Consider the following 14,018-nt stretch of genomic DNA (forward strand, 5'->3'; position numbering starts at 1 on the left):
TTATCGTTAAAATAGTTAATTCCTGATGTTTCTTGGCAATAGTTAGAGGTCAGAAACCGGTATATACTATGCTCTGAGTACGATAATCTGGTAACGGTGCCCCTCCTCCTCCTCCTCCCCCTCCTCCTCCTGTGTCGTGTCGTTATCCTGGTCAGGGTGAATACGAAGAAGAAAATTAATCAGGAAGTTGAAGAGATACGACGAAGGATTATTCAGGGAATCCCAATAGGGGCTGTAGGACCTTGTTATTGTAATGTAATCCGATGGTCTTTTTTACCGCCTCATTCTTCTCTCTCTCTCTCTCTCTCTCTCTCTCTCTCTCTCTCTCTCCTGTGCGTGTTTGTGTTTGTTTGTTGGTTGCTTTCTGTGGTGTGTTTATTTTCGTTTACATTTACGCTTCATATATTTTTTTCGTATTCGTTTTTTTTTTTTTTTTCACGTTCTCTTCAGCGAGGTGGAGCACGGCCGTCCACACACATTCTGTTTTCCGCTTTACGTCCCCGCCTCCCGGGTTGAGCCTCGGGGGGGACGAGCGCGCCAAGCAGTGCGGCTTCTTGCTGCTTTTGTTTTCCTCCTGTCCTGATTGTCTTCCAGTGTTGGTCTTTAGTAGTGCGCTTTACTAACATTAAATTTTAAAGAAGACGACGCAGAAAGCAGCAACAATAAAAGAAAATGAACTACTACTACTACTACTACTACTACTACTACTACTACTACTACTTCTACTACTACTACTACTACTACTACTACTACTACTACTACTACTACTACTACTACTACTACTACTACTGCTACTACTACTACTACTACTACTACTACTAATCGCAATAATAGTGATACTGATAGTTATACATTTATTAGTTCTAAAATATATTTATAGGAAATATTTATGCACTGGAGTGAAACAAAGCTGCAGTTTTATAATTTTTTCTGGTTCTTTTTGATTGGTATCATATAATATTTTCATAAAATATTGGAATATTTTTAGACGATGCTTCACGTGTTTTAAAGTGTGCCACACAGCGCAGCAGCGGCAGCCTTCCTGACGGGCAGTGGCGGGGCAACTCCGGGCCATCAGCGGCGTGGGGTAAGGTTGGTATTGTCAGATGCTCCCACCCCTCACACACACTATTTCCAAAGCCCAAAAAGGAGGTTAATCGAGTTCTAATGAGTGTTCTTTTAGGTTCATGGTACAGAAGAAGGGTCAGACTACCACCAGGGTCATAAAAGTACCCCTGGAAATGCCCTAAACTCCCACGAAAGACTAGTAAATTACGTGTTCTTGGGCGCAGAAATGTTTAAAAATATGGCCCTCGGTGAGTGTATTCCGAGGGCTGCCGTGACCGTCTTTTGCATCATACGACATGACCACTTGCTCGGCCCGTGCTGCCCCTCGTTCTTGCCTTTGACCGAGCTAGCGTTAGTTAGAGTTGAGTGTTGGACATCTTGGACAGCATGTAGACATTCTTTGGTCACTAGTCGATAGCTGACTCGAACCCGTGTCTCCCAAGCCTCCAGTGTGTGTGTGTGTGTTGGGGGTAGGGGGGTAAATATTTGAATTCCTACTTTATGCCTCATTTATTTTTACACTATTCATTTTATTTCATTTTTATCATACTTTTCACCGAGGCGGAGCACGCGCGCCTTCACTCTGCAGGCGCGCGGCTCGAGGCTCCCGAGTGTGCCATCCGAGACGATAGTGCGTGCGTTGCGTCACCGCCAATGGATCCTATCAGTCCGTTCCCCTCCTCTACATCCTAATTCTCTCCCACTCCTCCCACTCCTGCAGCTTCCCTCCTCAACCTCCCATCCCTTCTCCACATAACTCCTTCTCCTCCTGTTTCACCTTCTCGTCCTCGTCCTCTTTTTTACCTCCTCATATTCTCTCTCTCTCTCTCTCTCTCTCTCTCTCTCTCTCTCTCTCTCTCTCTCTCTCTCTCTCTCTCTCTCTCTCTCTCTCTCTCTCTCTCTCTCTCTCTCTTCACCTTTCCTGTTATTTCTCCTCTCCGCTCAACATATATATTCTTTTTCTCTATCTTTTGTATATGTTTCCGATGTCCTTGTCGTCTTCCTTCTTTTCTCTCTTATGCTGCTTCTCCTTCCTTCTCCTCCTCCTCCTACATGTATCTTTATTTGACTATTATTCTTCCCATCCTCTCCCTCTTCTTGCTATGTTTTGTTTTCATCTACGTATAGTCTTCTCTCCCTTTCTCCCATATCCTTTTTCTCACACTCTCCTTCCTTTCTTGGAGTTATCTGTTACCCTCATTCCCATTATCTTTCCTCTCGTTCTCATCACCGCCTTGGCTTCCCTTGTAATCATCCCCAGTCCATCTATTGTTCTCTTGTATCGTTTTCTTCCCGTTTTCCCCACCCTTGCTTTTGCCTTCTTCTTTTCATCATCGTCCATCGTCTTCTCCCTCCCAGCGTTCATTTCACTCTATACTTTTCCTTCCCATGCACAATGGATTTCCTTTTATAATCCTCTCTCATATGGGTTGCAGTTTCCTTACTCACTGACTGACTGACTGATTTGTTGACATACTGACCTACTTACTGACATACTTCCCTGCCTGCCCTCCTCCCTTCCTTCCCTTCTTCCTAACTGACTGATTAACTGACTGACTGACTGATTGACTGACTCTCTCTCTCTCTCTCTCTCTCTCTCTCTCTCTCTCTCTCTCTCTCTCTCTCTCTCTCTCTCTCTCTCCGTTATTTTCCGGTAATTAATCACACACGGGCCAAGGATGCAGTAAAGATTCTGACCGGTAATTACCGTTAGCTGATGAGCCAACGTGCATTTTGACCACCCGTGCTGTGTGTGTGTGTGCGTGTTGGGGGGAGGGGTGTTAGATGAGTTTTATTTTGTAATGGGTGTAATTATGTTTGCACTTTATATTTTTTGAAGTATTATGTTTTTTTCCTGAGAGATTCTTTGATTTGGCCTATATAGATTTTTTTTTTTTATCATGCATATATGTTAATTAATATCAATGGTTACTTTTTGTTCTATTTCAAAGTGATTGTCTATCTCTCTCACCTCTTTCTCTCTCTGGTTTACTTTTTTGCATTCTTTTTTACTTCATTTATCAATTCAGAGGTGAAATATGCTTCATAGGACTGACACACACACACACACACACACACACACACACACACACACACACACACGCGACAAAGGCTGCAGGCCAAGCGTCCCGGCGTGAGAATAATGAGTTTCGGTAATTGAACTCATCACAGCACGTTCTCTCTCTCTCTCTCTCTCTCTCTCTCTCTCTCTCTCTCTCTCTCTCTTCCATCACTCCCTATCTCAACCCTCTAACCTTAAACTTCCACCCCCAACCCCCAACCTCTACCCTCAACCCCAGCCCCCACCTCACCCCCCAACCCCGAATCTGAAACCCAACCTTTCACACTCCCCAATTCTCTCCTTCCATCGCCATCCTGGAAATGCTTCATGAAAACACGGCTAACGGATGAAGGGTTTTGACAAGGGTGGTGACGGCCGAGAAGTCAGGTCCACGTGGAGGCCGTATACATTAGTCCTGACACGGGGTCTTAGTTATATGTTAAAAAATTCTGCATAAAGGCACACTGTACGCATGTTTTTCCTAGGTCTGTTCCTTATATTTTGGATCCTACATATTTACATAAACTAAAGGAGATCCTTACACACAACACTACACACTTACACACTACCTATTATGTTGTCCAGGAAAAGCGTCACCATTATATTAGTTTACACATGTTTGTTTTCCCACCTTTTTAAAACTGTATGTGTTTCCTCCAGGACCTCCCCGTGAGGGACGGACCATGGCAAAAGATGAAATATATTTACGTGAAGGCTGTGTGTGATAGCGTGTGAAAACATGTTTACCAGTTTGATATATATGCAAGAAGGGAATGTTTCATAGTGTGTGAAAACATGTTGATCAGTTTTGAAGTTTGAGATTTAGTTGCACCTCAGAAACATCATGTTCATTTTTTCCCTCTGGCCTGAATATTTTACCTCCGATGCTAAACGATTGTTCCACCTGGGCCGATGTGGCTGTGACTGCCAAACATCCACTTCTCAGCTGAGTAAAGTTGGGGACGTTGGAGCACAGGACGTGGGCGCATCCAGCTGAGTAACCAGTCTTACCGATCAGGCTAAAGGGCTTCGTTTTGCACTACAAAAACTTCACAGATGGCACTGGCCTGACGTATGGCGGGCCAGTCCATGGTTCCGAGGACGCGTCCCTGCGGATCACCCTTCAGCCAAAATCTTGCCCTGCCATACTCAACTGGAGGCGTCATCTGTGTGAGGCATGCTGAGGAGGGGGACGTGCCAGCCTCGGTGTTCAAGGAGGTTGTCACGACGCGTTCTTAAGTCACGTTTTTCCCTTCACAAGACGAACAATCCACCAGATGCACTGCATACGAATACATTAACGCCTGACTGGGTGCTAGCGCCAGAGGGTTATGGACTCGCGGACAAAGGGCGGACTTTGACATTATGATCTTTGATCCCATGTCCCTGGTCTTTGGAAACTGGTCCTCTGCGCAGTCAACAGAAGGATTGAAGGTGATCAAAGAACTCCCTTGAGCTAGGCAGCGAAGACCTTATCGCTCAGATAGTGGTGGCAGCAGCAGCAGCAGCAGCGGGAATTATAGTAGCAGTAGTAGTAGTAGTAGTAGTAGTAGTTGTAGTAGTAGTAAAGTAGTGGTGGTGATGGTGTTGGTGGTTGTGGTGTAGCAATACTATTTGTTATAGCAGTGTCATTGTAGTATAGCTGAAGTAGTTATAGTAGGGAAGTAGTAGTAGTAGTAGTAGTAGTAGTAGTAGTAGTAGCAGTAGTAGTAGTAGTAGTAGTAGCAGCAGCAGCAGCAGCAGCAGCAGCAGCAGCAATAGGAGAAGTAACAAGGATATCACTATAATATAGTTGTTGAATTTATTCAGAATTTAAAGAGCAGAATATCTGCTTTGGAACATCAGGTTTGTGTGGTTTCTATTTCCATGTAGATGTATGTAAATTTCTCTCCCCCCGTCCTCCTCTTCCCTCTCTCTCTCCTCTCTCTCTCTCTCTCTCTCTCCTCTCTCTCTCTCTCTCTCTCTCTCTCTCTCTGTCCCACTGAACTTTGTTACATTTTTGTTACTCCAATTTGTAACACTGAGCGTCTCTCTCTCTCTCTCTCTCTCTCTCTCTAACTCTCTCTCTCTCTCTCTCTCTCTCTCTCTCTCTCTCTCTCTCTCACACACACACACACACACACACACACACACACACACAGAGGTTGTCGAGTCCACCAGTCTGCTTGGTATCACAGCGGGCAGTAAGCTAAGCCGAGGGAAGTGCGTCAACAACAGCACCAGGGCGGCATCCATCCCACCCTGCATGTCGTGGCGCACGAAGTCCCTCACAGCACCCTGCACCCAACGAACGCCCGAGGGACCGTACCCTATACACTCACCCTTCCCAAACTTCTGTACGCCTCCCCTGCCTGTGCCTGAAGCATCAACCTCACCCAAGTTCGTCAGCTGGATAATGGAGTGAAGCGGGCCTACAGACAGATCCTCCTTGGGCATTGGGCGCCTTTTACACCACCTATAAGAAGACTAATCCCGCTGCATCCGCCCTCCTCCTGCAAGACCTAATATAAAGAGTTACCACAGGCCCACGTCGCCGCCACCTGTTGCCTCCCCCCGGAAAACAGATCACAATACACATCAGTCCATTCATGCTAAAGCAGGCACATACAAGTTCAGTGCAGTCCATTCCACGGTGATCACACACACACACACACACACACACACACACACACACACACATGGTCAGTTTATTTTGATGTTGCAATACTTTGTCACACGGCCAGTTTGCAGGTCAGGTCACATTAGTTTTCTTAGAGGTTTATATTATTATTATTATTATTTTTTTTTTTGCTGACCGCAGGAAGAAGGGTCGTATGTGTGCAAATGAAATGAATAAAAGAAAGGCCATATGTTCGTGCGTTGATGTGAGAGAGAGAGAGAGAGAGAGAGAGAGAGAGAGAGAGAGAGAGAGAGAGAGAGATTGGGGAATAGACTGAAATGAGTTAAATAGGATAATGGTGAGGAGTAGGAAGACAAAAGAGGAGGAGGAGGAGGAGAAGGAGGAGGAGGAGGAGGAGGAGGAGGAGGAGGGTCTTACGAAACAAGGAATTAGACGAGATGAAATCATGAAATGTTTTTGCCCGGTGTGACTCCACTTCAAGGAAGCTTGTGCCAGAGCTACACTTTTTTTATACATACATTTTTTTTTTAAGGCTGTCCTTGTATCGGATTGGATGGACTGCGTTCTTGTCTTATCAATGTATTTTTTTCTCGTGTTTTTTTTCTTCGGGTTGAAAAAAAAACTACGTTTCACCTTTAACATTACTCTGTAAAGTTCCACGTCATAATATTTTTTTCTAATATAACTTTTTTCCTTCTTCTCACAGGTAAGAAGTGACCGCGTGGCACGGCTGTATAGGTGAGTGTGTCCCGGGAAGCTTTGTGCACGGCTAGTTAGCTTGTTTGATGCGAAAAAATGGTCACTGCATATTTTCACCCCTACAAAAAATTCCACCCAGGCTGACTAACGTTTGTCACTGCTTCTGTGTTAATATTTCATGCGTTAATTTGTTGATTTACATACACTGTAAATATGTGATGAAATTAAGTAATTGATTAACTAGATTAATTAGTGCATGAGTCCAGTCTCTCTCTCTCTCTCTCTCTCTCTCTCTCTCTCTTTACACATTGGGAAAATAAAGAAAACATATATAAGTAATACATTTGGATATTAAGTTGCAGCAGAATATAATATTAAGAGAATAGTATTAAAGAAACTGGAGACCCTAGGGAAAAAATAACGTTCAAATTCCTGTTGGGCCTTGTTAAAAGTGTTATCGCCGCGGCCCTCCGAGCGAAGCTTTGACTTGCACTAATTGCGTCCAGGTATGCCGGGAATGAGCTGCGCCCGGGGCTTGTTGGGGCGATGATCCCCTGCCGCTGCATGCATAATGTCCGCCATCCCGGCACGCGGCGGCCAGAGTGGGTCGTCGCACAATTTAAAACAGTGTATCCATCTTAATTTGAAGGGCCTGGGTCGCTGTCCTCCCGGCCGCTCGTTTTCTGTTTATTTCCCATCAATATTTTTCTCCTTTTCGGGTTGATCCCTGTTTGATGATCATCCGCGTGCACTCAATGACATGCGTACTGCGTTTTTTATTGTCTATCGGCAATAAAAAACGCAATACAGCCAGCCACACAAAATATATATACGTTTTGTGTGGTTTTGGCTGTAGGTTGTTTTGCATTGGAATCTGTATGGGAAGTTAACACACACACACACACACACACACACACACACGGCCAGGTTTATCCTCACGATATTGCGAATGTCGTGCCAAAAGCGTGTTATTGTTCTGTTAGGGAGCTTATGTTCGGCACAGTTCTCTCTCTCTCTCTCTCTCTCTCTCTCTCTCTCTCTCTCTCTCTCTCTCTCTCTCTCTCTCTCTCCCCTCATTTTACTGTTCTTTCGTGTAATTCGTCTATTGTTCGTCGGTGTGTGTGTGTGTGTGTGTGTGTGTGTGTGTGTGTTTGATCCTGTCCGTAAATACTAGTTGCTGGCTTATTACAATGATATTCTCTACAATGATTTTTTTTTGTCCTATGTTTTTGTACGTCCCTTCCTTTCCTTCCTCCTTTTTTTTTTTAATGTTCGATTCACTGTGATTTCCTTTCCACGGGTGTCTGTGTTTGGTTTCCCCCTGCTGGGATAAAAATAAGTGTTCCGTTTTCTTTCTTTGACCTTTAGCTGTTGAGGAAGTAATGTGTGTGTGTGTGTGTGTGTGTGTGTGTGTGTGTGTGTGTGTGTGTGTCAGTCGTGTCGGTGTTTTAATGTGCCGCCTCATTATGATACATGTGTTTAGGTTCTGCGGAAATAGAAATGTCCATCATTCCTAATTTTGTGTGAATTGAGGATTCGTCCACGTTAGGCGGCGGCCGCAGGATACTTATGTTATGGTGATATAGAGAATGTGTTGGGCGCGATGCCGCCTCACGAATGGCGATCGGCGGAATATATCGTTCATTCATTTATCTATGTTTGAAAGGAATGTTCAAGTTTCGGCATATGTTGGTGTAATTGAATTTCAGAATATAATTTAGCTTTAATTTTTCCTTAACACGGAACTGAAATGTATTATATTTATGCATTGTTAATTATACTTGCATTGTCACATCAGATGATCAAATACGTAAAACGCGTTGTATTTAATTGTAATATATTTTCTCTTACATTATATTCTTTTCATGGACGCATAATTATTATCAGTCAAAACGACATATTTTTTTTTCAGCTTGCAAAATTCACTAACGAAGGCGAGCTGCCTAAGACTACCCACATGCTGCCCAGAAGACCACCCATCAACCCGGACTCTAGAAGAAACCGTCCAAGTGAATCAAGAATGAGTTCCGGGGGGCAGCATGAGCCAAGCATAACTGGCGCTACTATAAAAATTGCCTGCACCATGACGGGCTTGGGCCGACCACCAGACCCCTGAAAGAAGCCTACCGGCGCTACAGGCAGAGATGTAATATATATATATATATATATATATATATATCTATATATATATATATATATATATATATATATATATATATCAAGTCATCGTTTTCAAAACCCGTGGAGGTGCAAGTGAAACCTCCCCCCTGACAGCTCGGCGAGGTTATCTATTCATCTTGTCCCGCGGCGGCATCACGCGGCGGCTTCACCATTGCTGAAGCGCGGATCCCCCTTAATCACGAGCGTCTGAGCTTAATGACGCGGCTAATGGAAGCGACTTTGAAGGCGCCGCGTGAGCCCTCAGCCCGGACAGGTTGATTCAGTCACCGATGAGAGAGAGAGAGAGAGAGAGAGAGAGAGAGAGAGAGAGAGAGAGAGAGAGAGAGAGACAGACATACCGATTTAAGCATGCAGACAGACAAACAGACAGACAGACAAACTGACAGATAAACATACATACAGACGGACCAATTTAAGCAGACGGACAAAAACACAGAAAACACACTCACAAACTAACAAGCATACAGACAAAGAGATAGGCAGGAAACAAACAATAAACAAAGAGAAAAAGACAGATACAGATAGAAGCGGAAAAGTAAAGCAAAGAGGAAGAGGAAGAGGAAGTGAGTGGGCTGCCGGAGTGGGGTGAGTGAGCCGGCCGCGGGTTGACTGCGTGCGTGAGTGTGCAAGAAGCCGCGGCGAGGGTGACTTTCAAGCCCTCCAGTGCCTGCAGCCTGTCCCTTCCGTTTTCCCCTATGGCAGTGACGGTGGTGGTGGTGTAGTGGTAGTGTAGTGGTTGTAGTAGTAGTAGTAGTAGTAGTAGTAGTAGTAAAACAGTTCGAGATAAGAGAATACATATAATTTTTTTACGGTTTTTCATTCTGTTTGCAATTTATCAACACACAGAGAGAGAGAGAGAGAGAGAGAGAGAGAGAGAGAGAGAGAGAGAGAGAGAGAGAGAGAGAGAATCTTTTATAATATTTACCTAAAGTTGATTGAGAGGAACTTAAAAAATAATATCAAATCTGATGGTATGATTATAAGACGGTGAAACTAAAGTGTGTGTGTGTGTGTGTGTGTGTGTGTGTGTGTGTGTGTGTGTGTGTGTGTGTGTGTGTGTTCTCTTGCGCGCGGTTGGTTCTTCCTCCCCTTCAGGATAATGTCTTTCAACTCGGCTTTACATTGTTCGGCCACTCTCCTTCCTCCTCCCCGCGCACAGGTAAACAGGAACGCGGAAGCCCAGGTATATACAACCTCGCCTCCGCACCGCCAACAACACTAAAAATTTTCCTCCACCAAGTCGGCGGTCGGTCTGTCGGGAGAGATTCTTTTCCCTCTATCTTTTTTTTTTTGTTGTTGTTATTTCCACGCGTTTTGCAGCCCCGTTAAATTACCCTTGAAACTGTTTTGAGAAGAATTTTATATCCCGTATGTGTTTTTATCTTTTTATTTTTATTTTATTTCATTTTGTTTTTTCTTTCTTTCTTTCCTTTTTTTTTGTGTGTGTGTGTGTATGTATTTCGGTAGCGTTGAATCTGTTTTGGCGTCTCTGGCTTTTGATCATGTTTACGTATGTTCTATTTTGACACTATATCACACACAAGACCACAAGGAGACCACAGAAGGCCAGTTAGCATACATATATTTTTTTAAGAGGGGCCATATATTTTCCCTTCGCACTTAGCATTTATTTATTTGTTTTTATGATGCAGCAGGCAAGTTATGGGCAGAGCAAACTTGAAAGAAAAATACCCGCTGCTCCACCAAAAGGGGTACAACAGAATATGCCACAAAGAGCTATCGAATTTGGTTGGAAAGTCGTCTTGTTACTGTCCTCTTTGAAGTTTCTGTAAGGAAGAAATACACACGAAGGAGGCCTGTTCTCGAGGTTGGATAGGTATATAGATAGATAGATAGACAGACAGATAGATAGATATATAGATAGATAGATAGATAGATACAGAGAGATTGAGAGATTTTTTGAGTGTGAAATAAGGGAAGAAAGAAAGAAAGCATACAGGCAAACCAGCAAGAAGGAAAGAAAGAAAGAGAAAGAGAAAAGAAAAAGAAAAAAAGAAAGAAAAATAATATAGATAGAAAGAAAGAAAGCGGGAAAAATAATATTATACGCAGACCTGGCGCCGCGGTAACTCAGCACCGCGCAATAATTACACATTTTCTTTCCTCTAAAAAACAAACAAACAAAAAAAAAACGAAAATAAGGTATATTGATTTTATTGTTGCCTCTGCTTTTGTTTGTTTCTTTTCTTTCCTTTTTCAATATCTGTACACATGTTTTTTTTGTTTCTTTCTTCTTTTGTCTGTCTGTTTTTGTCAATGTCTTTCTGTCTGGGTGCCTGTGTGTCTATATGTTTGTCTGTCTGTCTGTGTCTGTTTGTCTGTGTCTGCCTGTCTCTCTGTCTCTCTCTCTCTCTCTCTCTCTCTCTCTCTCTCTCTCTCTCTCTCTCTCTCTCTCTCTCTCTCTCTCTAATGTTTCTGTTTACTCGCGTGCATACATATTTTCTTTCCTCTATTTCATGTATTTTTAGTTCTCATTATTAATCACCTCTTCGTTTTCTCCAGCTTTTCATATTGCAGAGTTTTGTTTTGGTCGGATTTCATCGTACACAGCCATAACAATATATCTGAGAGGAACACAATACAACACATCAGTATATATATTATTCATTTACTTATTGATTCGTGTCCCATTAACTTCCGCACCAAAATCAACGTTCGCCGACAGAGGGAAAGAAATCAGTCAGGAGGAGGAAGAAGAGGAAGAGGAGGAGGAGAAGGAGGTGGTGGAATAGGAGGACGAGGATGAGGATAAGAATAGGAAGGAATAAGAGAAGAATAAGGCCGAGATTAATAAAGAAACATGACCTCTCTTCGTAAGCATCCTAATCATTCCTTTCCTTTCCCTTCCTGACCAAACCTAACCCAACCAACAAACTTTTTCTTTATCGTCTCTTCTAACACGCCCTGAACCGATCCAAGAACTATAGTAAAAGCCTTTGATCCAGCTTGGCATTACTGAGCCTCATAAATGAATATAGAACACATAGATAATTAATAGGCAATAGTTGAAATTTAATAGAGTAAGCCACGAAGAGACGATGGACCCAAAATATATTGTAATAGGTATGTTTTTGTTATAGAGGCCTTCAGATAACTTTTTGTTTGTTTCGTATCCAACCGTGTAAACTGAAAGAGAGAGAGAGAGAGAGAGAGAGAGAGAGAGAGAGAGAGAGAGAGAGAGAGAGAGAGAGAGAGAGAGAGAGAGAGAGAGAGAGAGAGAGAGAGAGAGAGAGAGAGAGAGAGAGAGATTATAACGAACTAACAATAAGTAGAGAAAAAAAAAATGAAAGTTGAACTGAAAGTCTAAAAACGTATATCGAATAAAAACGGAAATGGAAACGAAGAAAAAATATGTTTAGAGAAATTAAGTTAAAGAGAAAAATTGCTTTGTTGTTGCTTTGTGTGTGTGTGTGTGTGTGTGTGTGTGTGTGTGTGTGTGTGTGTGTGTGTGTGTGTGTGTGTGTGTGTTCCCTGGCAGTACAAACCCGAAGACTAGAACCCAGAGAGATTTTTTTTTTTTTTTAACTTTTTCTTTCTTCTCTCAACTACATCACATCAGACTACGAAGACCAAACACCAGAGGAAGAAAAACGTTTAAGCAAATATATATACCGAAGACTATTACAAGACGAGAGAAACTGAAAGAAACCCCACCTCAAAAACAGACAGCGAGCAAGTCAAGTTAGTTCCAGAGCCAGTTTAGTGAAGCAACAGGTCGTCTCGGGAACCTTAATTGACAGCCGGTGACTCCATAAAGGTGGGACGTGTTTCCTGCCAGCCCTTCCCTCCTCCTGCGGCCGAGTGTTCCCGCCGCCGCGACGTCTTGGGTCCTAACTAGCGGCATTGACTTTACGATTTAATATTATCTTTTGGTGTTTTAGTGTTTTGGTGAATATGCTCCTCTGAGAGACGGTCTTGTGTGACTGAAGAAGGTTGTTTCGGTTTATTTTTTAAAAATGATAGTAATGATAATGGTGGTAATAGTAGTAATGATAATTAGAAGAAAAAAAAAGAATTAGAAGAAAATAGAAGAAAACGAAACAGTAAAAGAAGTAAAAGAAGAAGAGGAAGAAGAAAAAGAAGAAGAAAAAGAAGAAGAAGAAGAAGAAAAGAAAAATAATAATGATAATAATAATAATAATGAATAAATATAATCATCAGCATCATCATCATTATATATATATTTTTGCTGCTCTTTACTTCTTAATATCTCTTCCCTCATTTCTTTATTTTATTTTATGGTCTATTTACTTTCCCTCCTTCCCTCATATTATTTACTATTAAAATATATTATTATTATTATTATTATTATTATTATTATTATTATTATTATTATTATTATTATTGGTCTAGTGGTCAGCGTGCTTAGCTTCTTTTCCGCGGGCTCGGGTTCGAATCCCGGCCCGGGCAGTCGGCGTGCAGCTCACCCAGCTGTTCATCCTCCCTCTCGGGCTGGTCGATAAATGGGTACCTGGGGAAACCTGGGGAAGGTAAACTGTGGTAACCCGGATGTCACACTGGCCCTGTGTCCCGGGGTAATGGGCTCCTTCCCACCTCAGGCTCAAGGGCCAATGTTACGGAGATGAGCACCGAGGCCACGCGCGGCTACAGTGTATGCCCCTAACTTTACCTTTAAGCGCATATTTTTTATCATGAAACGTGGGGATCAGTAAGCTCCGAGTAAGTCCATATTTTTTTCATGTTTGACTTTCCTTTTTGTCGTCGTTTTCTTTATTTCCCTCTTTTCTTTATTTTGTGTTTCCTCTTGCCTCCTCCTACTCGTCCTTTCTCATCTGTTTGGGTTAGTTAATTCTCTCTCTCATTCTTACCGTTTTCTTTCTTTCGCATTACGTATTCTGTCTTGTCCCGTCTTTTGTCATCTGTTTGGAGTAGTTAATTCTCTTTCTCATTCTTTCCGTTTTCTTTCTTTCGTATTACGTATTCTGTCTTGTCCTGTCTTTTGTCATCTGTTTGGGTTAGTTAATTCTCTCTCTCATTCTTACCGTTCTCTTTCTTTCATAATACGTATTCTGTCTTGTCCCGTCTTTTGTCATCTGTTTGGGGTAGTTAATTCTCTCATTCTTTCCGTTTTCTTTCTTTTATTTTACGTATTCTGTCTTGTCCTGTTTTTTGTCACATTTTTGGGTTAGCTAATTCTCTCTCATTCTTTCCGTTTTCTTTCTTTCGTATTTCGTATTCTGTTTCGTTCTGTCTTTTGTCACATGTTTGGGTTAGTTAATAATAGTCTCCCCGTGTTCCTCTCGTTTTCTTTCTTTCTGATGTTTTTGTTTTATGTAATTTGTTTTTCGTCTGTTCTCATATGTTTCGGTAAGTTAGTTGTCTTATTACTCGTGTTTGCTTTTCCTC

This window comes from Eriocheir sinensis, chromosome 2 (assembly GCF_024679095.1).
Source record: "Eriocheir sinensis breed Jianghai 21 chromosome 2, ASM2467909v1, whole genome shotgun sequence".
Classification (NCBI taxonomy): Eukaryota; Metazoa; Arthropoda; class Malacostraca; order Decapoda; family Varunidae; genus Eriocheir; species Eriocheir sinensis.